Source organism: Orycteropus afer, unplaced genomic scaffold (genome assembly GCF_000298275.1).
Source record: "Orycteropus afer afer isolate SDZICR_OR568_19922 unplaced genomic scaffold, OryAfe1.0 scaffold00122, whole genome shotgun sequence".
Classification (NCBI taxonomy): domain Eukaryota; kingdom Metazoa; phylum Chordata; class Mammalia; order Tubulidentata; family Orycteropodidae; genus Orycteropus; species Orycteropus afer.
In genome coordinates, this window is record NW_006921709.1 from 4410841 (window position 1) to 4422487 (window position 11647).

Below are 11647 nucleotides of genomic sequence, written 5' to 3' on the forward strand. Positions count from 1 at the left end.
TTTGTTTTTGGTTTTGGTTTTGGTTATTTGGTTATTTATTTACTTATTTTAGCCTCATTAATTGTTTGAAAGTTCAGTAACTGACTTAGTGAGGGAAAATTAAAGGGGTGAAGGAATGGGCCAAATGATTCCCTGGGGCCAGGTGGCCCTGGATACTGAGAGTTCTGAGGACATGAGTACAGTTGTATTGGATTAGAAGGGGCCATGAGAATCACAGCCTTTGCTCTTGTTTTTGTTTAAAGTTGGCCAAACTAATTACCTAGTATAGGTGTCTTTAGAGACACCTCTTCTCTTCTGCTCCAGTGATGTAGTTTTGGGAGGTGCTAAGAACTACTTGAAAATCCTGAAACAAAAAAATGAAGTAAAAAGGAGGGGAATGTGCCCTTACCAATTCTAAGGCACCTTGAATTTGTTCATTGCTCCCATCCTGGGTTTGGATAGTTCCAATGACCACCCAGGAGTCTTGGGCTGGGACCCAGCTTCCACATGCCCCAGCAGATCCTTACTACTGCTCAGGCTCTCAAGAAGTAGGAATGCTCTCCAGTGGGGTACTGCTCCATTAGCTCCTGGGTCACCAACTTCCAGACACAAAAAGCAAGTTACAGAGGTCTATAATAGGAAGTTGGTCAGACTCTGGGCATAGCTAAATTTGCAGCTTTTAAATATTTAGATATATGTGGGCTTCCAGCTGTCCTCTTGACAAGGGTGCTCTAAATATTAGGGAAATATCCAAAAGCAGTATTTCCTACCTCCCAACATTGAATTCATCATTAAAGGGATGTTAATGGACCAGAAGTTTATCAAACATTCAATCAAGATCCTTTGATGATTAATGGTAATTGGAATGCAAAATTTGGAAGCAAAGAGAAGGATCTTTGTTCTTGTTGTTAGGTGCCTTTGAGTTGGTTTTGACTAACAGAGACCCTGTGGGCAAAAACCAAACACTCCGCTCCATCTTAACAATCATTGCTGTCTGATCCCATTGTGGCAGCCTCTGTGCAAATTCATCTCATTTAGGGGCTTCCTCTTTTTTGCTGAACATCTACATTACCAAGTATGATGTGCTTCTCCAGGGACTGGTCCCTTCTAATAACATTTCCAAAATACGTGAGATGAAGTTTTGCCATCCTTTCTTCTAAGAAGCATTTTGGCTATATGCCTCATTCTTCTGGTAGTCCATTATATATTCAATATACTTCAGCAACACTATAATTCAAAGACATCAATTCTTCAGTTTTCTTTCATCATTGTTCAGTATTCACATATATATGAAGTGATTGAAAATACCATGTTCTGAGTCATGCACACCTTAGTCCTCAAGGTGACATCTTTGCTTTTTAACACTTCAATGAAGTCTTTTGCAGCATATTTGACCAATGCTATATGTCATTTTCCAACAGCTAAGGGAGACAAACTTATCTGTCAGTTTGTCATCCTGTGAGGTTTGTACATTGTTGTGAGGTTTGAGGTTGTGCCACTAGTGTTTCAGACACCAGCCAGAGTTGCACACGGTGCACAGGTTTCAACATAGCTTACAGACTAAGACAGACTAGGAAGAATGAGGAGGGCATCCACTTCTCAAAAATTGGCCAGGGAAAACCTTATGAATAGCAGAGAAACTGTCTTATACATTATTGGACAACTTTATGAATAGCTTGGAAACACTGTCTGACACAGTGTAGGAAGACTAGCACCCAGGGTTGAAAGGCACTCAAAATAGGGCTGGGAAAGAGCTGTCTCATTAGAGTAGAAACAACCTTAATGATATGGATAAAGTAGGTCTTTCAAGGCCTCCATGTGCTGACAAGGCACGACTCAAATTGAGGAGAAACAGCTGCAAACATCCATTAATAATTGGAACATGAAATTTACAAAGTATGAATCTAGGAAAATTGGAAGTTGTTAAAAATTAAATGAAACACATAAAGATTGATATCCTAGGCATTAATGAGCTGAAATGGACCAGTTTTGGCCATTTTGAATCAGACAACCATATGATCTACTATGCCAAAAATGATAAATTGAAGAGGAATGACGTGACATTCATCATCACAAAAGATGTTTCAAGAACTGTCCTAAAGCACAATGCTGTCAGTGATAGGATAATATCCATATACCTACAAGGAAGACCAGTTAATCTATTATTCAAACTTATGCACCAACCCCCAAAACAAAAGATGAGAAAATTGAAGATTTTTATCAACTTCTGCAGTCTGAAATTGACTGATCATGCAATCCAGGTGTGTTGCTTATCACTGCTGATTGGAATGCAAAAGTTGGAAACAAAGAAGAATCACCAGTAGTTGGAAAAATTTGGCCTAGGTGATAGAAATAACACTGGAGATCGCATGAAAGGATTTTGCAAGACAACAATTTATTCATTGCAAATACCTTTTTTCAGTAACACTATTGGTGGCCCTACATGTGGACTTCTCCAGACGGAGTACACAGGAATCAGATTGACTACATCTGTGGCAAGATGGAAAAGCTCAATATCTTCAGCCAGAACAAGGCCAGGAGCTGATTGTGGAACAGACTACCAACTGCTCATATGCAAGTTCAACTTGAAGTAAGACAATTAAAACAAGTCAACAAGAGCCAAAATATGACCTTGAATATATCCCTCCTGAATTTAGAGACCATCTAAAGAATAGATTTGATGCATTGAACACTAATGACTGAAAACCAGAAGAATTGTAGGATGACATCAAGAGCATCATCCATGAAGAAAACAAAAGGTCCTTAAAAATATGAGAAAGAAAAAAAAGACCAAAATGGATGTCAGAAGAGACTCTGTAACTTGCCCTTGAGTGAAGAGTAGCAAAAGCAAATGGAAGAAATGACGAGATAAAAGAGCTGAAAAAAAAATTTCAAAGAGCAACTCGAGGAGACAAAGCCAATTACTATAATGAAATGTACAAAGACCTGGAGTTAGAAAACCAAAAGGGAAGAACACGTTCAGCATTTCTCAAGCTGAAAGAACTGAGGGAAAAAAATAAGCCTCGAGTTGCAATATAGAAAGATTCTATGGGCAAAATATTGAATGATACAGGAAGCATCAAAAGAAGATGGAAGGAATACACAGAGTCACACTATCAAAAAGAACTGGTCAATCTTCATCCACTTCAGGAGGTGGCATATGTTCAAGAACCAATGGTACTGCGGAAAGAGGTCAAAGCTGCACTGAGGGAATTGGCTAGGAACAAGGCTCCAGGAATTGACAGAATACCCATTGAGATATTTGAACATACAGATGCCCCGCTGGAGGCACTCACTCGGTTATGCCAACAGATTTGGAAGACAGCTACCTGGCCAACTGAGTAGAAGAAATCCACATTTGTACCCATTCCAAAGAAAGGTGATCCCACAGAATGTGGAAATTATCAAACAATATCAATATCATTCAAGTAAAATCTTACTGAAGATAATTCAAAAATGTGTGCAGCAGTATATTAACAGAGAACTTCTAGAGGTGCAGGCTGGATTCAGAAGAGGACATGGAATGAAGGATATCATTGCTGATGTCAGATGAATCTTGACTCAAAGTAAAGAATACCAGAAAGATATTTACTTGTGCTTTATTGACTATGATTGTGTGGATCATAACAAATTGTGGATAACACTGAAAAGAATGGGAATTCCAGAACACTTCATTGTACTCATGAGGAACCTGTACATAGACCAGGAGGCTGTCATTCAAACAGAAAAAGGGAGCACTGCATGGTTTAAAATCAAGAAGGGAGTGCATCAGGGTTGTATCCTTTCACCATAATTATTCAATCTGTATACTGAGCAAATAATCCAAGTTGTTGTTGTTGTTGTTGTGCCATCAAGTCAGACCCAACTCATAGCGACCCCTCCTTGGGTTTCTGAGGCAGTATCACTACAGACATAGAGTGCCCAACCTTCCTTCCTAGGAGTGGCTGGTGGGTTTGAACCGCCAGCCTTCTGGTGAGCAGAGCTCCCAAATAATCCAAGAAACTGGACTATATGAAGAAGAACATGGCATCAGAATTGGAGGAAGAATCATTAACAACCTGCAATACACTGACAACACAACTTTGCTTGCTGAAAGTGAAGATGACTTGAAGTACTTACTGATGAAGATTGAAGAATACAGTCTCCAGTATGGATTACACCTCAATATAAAGTAAACAAAAATCCTCACAACTGGACCTATAAGCAGCCTCACGATAAATGGAGAAAAGTTGAGGTTGTCAAAGACTTCACATTGCTTGGTGCTACAATTGATGCCAGTGGAAGCAGCAGTCAGGACATAAGACGATGTATGTTGTTGTTGTTGTTGCTATGTGCTGTCGAGTCGGCCCCAACTCATAGCGACCCCTCCTTGGGTTTCCGAGGCAGTATCACCACGGAAGTAGGATTGCCCAACCTTCCTTCCAAGGAGTGGTTGGTGGGTTTGAACCGCCAGCCTTCTGGTTAGCAGTCAAGACGATGTATAGCACTGGGAAAATCAGCTGCAAAGGACCTCTTTCCAGTGCTGAAAAGCAAAGATAGCTCCTTGATGACTGAGGTGCGCCTGACACAAGCCATGGTATTTTCAATTGCCTCACATGCATGTGAGAGCTGGACAGTGAATAAAGAAGACCAAAGAAGAGCTTATGCTTTTGAGCTGTGGTGTTGGCAAAGAATACTGAAAGTACTGTGGACTGCTAAAAGAACTAACAGGTCTGTCCTGGAGGAAGTGCAACCAGAATGCTCCTTGGAAGCAAGAATGGCCAGACTTCACCTCACATACTTTGGTCATGTTGTCAGAAGGGACCATTCCCTGGAGAAGGATATCACGTTTGGTAAGGTGGAGGGTCGACGAAAGAGAGGAAGGCCCTCAATGAGGTGGCAGCAGTGATGAGATCAAGTGCAGCAAGAATCGTGGAACTGGCTCAGGACCAGGCAGTGTTTCATTCTGCTGTGCATAGGGTCACTATGAGTCAGAGATGACTCGATGGCACTTAACAATAACAATAACAATAACAATATGTCATTTGATTTCTTCACTGCTGCTTCCGTGAGCACTTATTGTGGATCCAAGTAAAGTGAAATCCTTGACAAATTTCAATCTTTTCTCCATTTACCATGATACTGCTTATTGGTCCAGCTGTGAAGAATTTTGTTTTCTTTCCTTTTCTTTTACTGAAGGCTGCAGTCTCTGATCTTCATCAATAAGCACCTCAAGTCTTTTTCTCTTTCAGCAAGCAAGGTTTTGTAATCTGAATTTTCCAGATTGTTAACCAGTCTTCTTCCAGTTCTGATGCTGCTTTCTTCTTCATATAGTCCAGCATTTCAGATAATTTGTTCAGTATACAGACTGAATTAGTATGGTGAAAGCATACAACCCTGATGCCATAGTTGGAAAATATACTGGTTTAACCACGTCAAGGAAATGGTTCATAAAGTTGTAGAGGCTGATAAGTCCCAAGCCTGTGGGTCAAACATCAAGCTAGGGACGTCTTGTGACTCACACAGCTGCAGAGGCTGATACACCCAAGATCGGTAGGCTGTTGGCTTCAGAGGCTAATGAATCCAAGATCAGCAGGTAAAATGGCAAATTTTGGGCTCACAGGCTATTAAGGCAGCAACCCCAAGATCAGCAGGCAATACAGAAAACCACTCGTTCAAGTCCAGGAACCAAAGATGGATGATGAGCCAGATACATGTTGTAGGTGGGGTCACTATGAGTCAGAACCAACTGGATAACAATATAACATAACATAGTGGAATATATCACTATGTCTCTTCCATGTTCACAGAGACACAGATATAGCCAGGGAACTGAGCTGAGAGTTTCTTGCTATGGAACCAACATTTTCCAAGTAAACTATGGTGGATTTGGGCCTAGAAATATAAAATATATTTGTAAATCAATTTAATTAATTCTATCTGAGACAAAGGAAAATAGATTCATAGTTCCAACCACTTTCTTTATGGTAAAAGAAATTCAAATTACATTAAAAGAGTGAATGCCTATAAAATTGCTCAAATCCAATCTTTTTCATGTCATATACTCTTCATCTCAAAAAGGATGTGGTGGCCTGGGTGGCTACAGAAAATATTTCAGGACAAACATATCTCATAAAACCTGGGATTCCAGAAGCAGGGCTTCCTTGGGATACTCATTTACTGCTGTCTAGGATTCCTGCCAATTTGTGTGCCTTGGGATCTAGGGAAGTCTAACTTTCAACAGGGAGGTTCACCACCTATGATTAAATGCCCTAAATGTTCATCACCTACATTTCCAGTCTAAACATTCTCATTTAAGAAAAATTACATACAGATATAATAAAATATGTTCTAAGAAAATATCCTATGTCAAAGAGAAAATGTGAGTCTCCATTAAAATTAAAGCAAAGAGTTTTATTGAAGGAATAGAACAATCCAGACTAGGCAGCAGTTAGCAAGAATTCATTAAAGTGCTCCAGTGAGAAGAATTTTTCACAGGGTTTAAGAACAAAAAATTCAGGAATTTGTGAGGAAAAAAATATTAATTGGTTGACATCTACAAAATCATACTTTAATGGTCACTAGACCATTTTGAGATTCCTTAAGCATTGTCTTCATAATCATAACATTTGAGTCAATCATCTTTCCATCTATGAATACTTGAGGGCCAGCTGAGTAAGTATTCTTCCTGGGAGAATGTTGTGAGAGAAAATGAGGGGAGGGGACAGAAGAGGGGAAGCTGACAGACTTCCTGCAGCATTCTAGTTAGCTGACTTTTGAGAGTCAATTCAAAATGAACAACAAAAATGGACTTCAGCCTGCATCCTGAGAAGAAGCCTCTCCTTATGCCAAGAACCCCTCAATGAGATGGATTGACACAGTGGCTGCCATGATGAGCTCATGTATGGCAAAGATTGTGAGGCTGGTGCAGGACTGGGCAGTGTTTCATTCTGTTGTGCACAGGGTTGCTCTGAATCAGAGGCAACTGGATGGCACCTAAAACAACAACAAACAACCAACCATCTTGATCAAGAATTTCTATAAAAATTCTATAGAAATCACGATTATAAGAGTGTCTTCTGTGTGGACTTATTTTCCTTGTGTTATTAGATGACTGGCTATTATAATAGGCTTTTAAGACCTCAGATGCTTTCCATGAAAGGTAGAGCTGTATACCATCTGTTCCATCTTTGCCAAGTCATAACTTGAACCTCTGCCTCTGTGATCTTTTAAGAAGGGAATGTAAGCACAGGGCCAAATTAATATGAATAGTTGGCATAGAGGGGCATTGGCCAAAATGAAGACCTGAACTTTCTCTAAGGAATGTCTGCTTCTTCAAAATAGCAAGTAGTGTTGAATTGTGAGTATAAGCATTTGATAAGCATATCATAAAACATTTGATTAATGCTATAATAATTATCATAATGACTAAGAGAATTAATCCAGTCTGTAAACTCAAATACAGCCAAGAACCAAGCTCAGTAGGTAGTCACCTAAAAACATCAAGAAAAGGGGAGTTGGATATAGGGAATGGTTAAAGCCATACAGCTTTCTTGTGGACTTGTTTAAGATCTTGTTCTGCTTCTCTTGATTTATTTATTCAAGTATAAGAAGAAATATTCACAAATGAACTCTTAAATGGAAAACAAAATTGCTCTATAAACTTTTACTCAAAAAGTTAAAAAAAAAAAAAAAAGAAGAAGAAGATATATGGCAACTATGCAAACTTCTTGTAGAGCTAGACAAAGTCAAGGGCAATTCCATTGTCTGATACAACTTTAGCAACAGAGTTTAAAGATAGTTTGCATTGTAAAAGTCTATGAATGTTGTATAATGTCTATTATTAGGCCATAGTAAGACATACCAGCCACTCTTCAGAAGGAAGTTTGGGCAATCTACTTCTGTAGTGATACTGCCTCGGAAACCCAAGGAGGGGTCGCTATGAGTTGGATCTGACTCGATGGCAGTGAGTTTGTTTTTGGTTTTTATGTCAACGCAAGGCTGGTGGAAGGCAGGTGTTTGCATGTGTGGAGGTTCCCCAGGGCGAGGCTGCAGTAAACCAGCCTGGGACCAGCAGAAGGCAGTATTATAATATTAGCAATATTGAGCACGGGGTGTCCATCAGTACAAGTAACACCAGGGCATGTCCAAACATAAGAAAGATAAAAGCAAGGCATTAAAAGATAAGCAAGAAATTAGATAGATGCTATAGTCTAACACAAATTTGACACTGATGCTCACATTAACAATAGCACTAGGTGTACAACTATAGTCAAGAATGTGTAATGCTAATGGGTCAGAATTATCTTGTCCAGATTTTGGAACCTGATGACAAATCTACCAGTTAAATTCTTGGCACAGGCTTCTGAATCTAACAAAGGCATTATTTTCTCAAGCCTCAGAAAAGACAATAGTAATAAGAAGGGTTAAGAACAGGCAAAAGTTCATGTTGAATAGCTTACAAGTTAATATATACAAGTTACAGTATAATAAAACTATTTCAAAAGTAGTAAGTATTGAACAAAGCCCAATAGTTTAAGTAATTTGCATTATTTAAATGATTGCAAAGTAAGTTTCTTTAGTTACTTGCATAGAAAAACAAAATGTTAAAATAGAGTATAATACCACAAGTGTGTAACAAGACAATTAACATATGAATAGTTATAATTATAAAGGAAAGTCCAAAAATTTCAGCAAGTTGCATGAAGTCCTATTTTATGATCTTAGGATAAACTATCTACTTCTGATATCAACTTCTTCTGGTCACAAGGGCATTTGAACTTCAGCTTAAGTTGTTTAGAATAGTCTGGGTAGGTGATTTGGCTTTCTTTAACTGAGACAGGTGGATTCAAGTTTTAACTTCCTGAAATTTAGAAGCACAAGGGTTAGTGAGAAGACCTAAATAGGTTTCCTTCCAGTAAGGTTCCAATGAATCATTTAATAGCTGTCTCTCCCAATATACATATTATCCAGGAAAGATGTTAAGTAGATTTCTATACTGAAATTCACTCTGACCAAACATCTCCTTTCTTTTTCAGGGTTTTGTAGGATAATTTTATTCCTCTTACTATAAGAACATTTTGTTTTTAACAAATTTGCTTATGCTGTCTGTATGTTTATAGTTGTAAAGTCAGTGGTGTTTCCCTTTTTCCTATTTATTAATGCTCTGAAACAAATCTAGTTTAAGTGGCTATCATGTGTGCTTAGAGAGCTGGTACCAGACCTGTTTCACTTGCTTTGCACAGTGCATGGGACAGACCAATGAAGAGAAAAGCACTCAATCAACACTATCTGATATTAGTGCACTTATATCAAAAACCAAAACCAAACTCCTTACCATCGAGTCGAATATGACTCATAGTGACCCCTCCTTGGGTTTCCAAGGCAGTATCACTATGGAAGTAAATTGCCCAATTGTCCTTCCGAGGAGTGACTAGTGGGTTTGATACCTTTGATACCGCCAGCCTTCTGGTTAGCAGTCAAATGCCTTATAGTAAACATTAATTGAAAGCTTTGATTCTTCACAATAAACTCTAGCCCAGCAGAATTTCATGTGGTGGGTCAGAATTTTCATCCCAATATTTAAACCAGAAGACAGTACATCCAAACCCACACAGTCCAGTGGTAAAAGATCTTGCAGCCAGAGTTTCTGTCTGTTGGTCCAAAAAACAAAGTGATAAGGCAGCCCAATGACATGGAGAAATCTGGGCTTTAATCTGGTCCCTACTTCTTAAAAATTTTATGAATGCAGACAAGCAATTCAAATTCTCCAAGCTTCACTTTAATAAACTTTAAAATTATAGTCATCAGAGAGATACAAATCAAAACAATGAGATACCATTTTATTCTAAGAAGTCCAGGAAAGAACTCCAGTGGCATCGTGGGTAAGACTTTGGTTGCTAACCAGAAGGTTGGTGGTTCAATCCCACCAGCTGTTCCACAGGAGGATGATGAGGCAATCTACTTCTGTAAAAATGTACAGCCTTGAAAGCCCAATGGGGGTCACTATGAATCAAAATCAAATCAATTGCAGTGGGTTTTGTTTTGTTTTGTTTTGGTAGGATGGCCAGGAAGGAATCCTGGTGACACAGTGGTTAAGCACTCAGCTGCTTATCAAAAAGTTGGTGATTTGAACCAGACAGCCAGTCTAGGGGAAAAAGATGTGGCATTCTGCTTCTGTAAAGATGTACAGCCTTGGAAATTTTATCAGGCAGTTCTACTGTCCTATAAGGTTGCTATGAATTGGAATTGACTCAACAGTGTCAGATGTTTTTGGTTAGTTTGTTTTGTTTTTGTTTGCTTTGTTTGCTGGAGGGGGGGGTTAGGTTTAGGATAGGTACAATAAAACTTAAAAAAAAAGAAAAGAAAAGAAATGTTGGTAAGATGTGGGAAATTTGAACCCTTATCCATTGCTGATGGGGATGCAAAATGGTACTGCCACTGTGGAAAATAGTGTGGTAGTTCTTTGAAAAACTGAAAATAGAACTACTATATGACCCAGCAATTCTACTCCTAGGTATATACTCAAAAGCCTTGAAAGCAAAGACTTATACACCATAGTTTATTGCAACACTATTCACGATATTCAAAAGGTAGAAATAATCTAAATGTCCATCAATAGATGAATGGATAAACAAAACGTGGCCCAACCATACAATGGAATAATACTCAGCTAGTAAGAGAAATGCAGTCTTGATACATGCTACAATATGTGTATAGATGGAGCAGGAAGATATTAAGCTGAGTGAAATAAACAAAAGGACAAATTTATGATCTCATTTATATAAAAAGACAAGAAAATACTACCAAACAAACACCTATGAGATTTGCATTGTGTCACAGCACTACTCCCAACAGCAAAGAAATGGAAACAACCTAAGTGCCCATTAACAGAGAAGTGTAAAAACAAACTGTAGTTCATACACACAATAGATTACTATCCCAGTGCTGTCAAGTCAGATCTGACTCATAGTGACCCCTCCTTGGTTTTCTGAGATGGTATTACTATGGAAGTAGATTGCCCAATCTTCCTTCTGAGGAGTGGCTGGTGGCTTTGAACTGCCAGCCTTATGGTTAGCAGTCAAATGCCTTAGGTACTATGCCACTAGTGATCCCATAGATTGCTATACAAAACTAAATAATAAACTAGAATCCACAAAACACCTCATAACATGGATGAATGTGGAAGACATTATGCTGAGTGAAATAAATCAATCACAGAAGGACAAATGTTGTATTTGTCCACCATTGTAAAAACTCAAGGAAAGGTTCACATATGGAAGGAAACTTTTCTTGTTGGTTACCAGGGACAGAAGGGGTGGGGAGGAGAAAAAAAAAAAAACACCTATGAGATTTGGTCCCTTGGTTTGGAGGTTTAGACTTACGGTTTCATGGGACATCCCAGTGAATTGGCCTATTAACATGTTTAGTATTTCTGTTCCACCACTTAATTGATTGTGTAGTGCCTAGGGTCTCAAAAGTTTACAAACAGCCATCCAAGCCACATTAGGTCTCTATTCACCTGGAACAAAAGAGGAAGAACAAGAGTCAAGAATAGGAGGAGGATATGGAATGTGTGGATAATTGCCTCCATAAATAACCACTTCTTTTTCCACAAGATCAAAAGAACTGAATGGTGCTGACTACCATTACTGAACATTCTGATCAAAGATTCCATAGGAGAATCCTG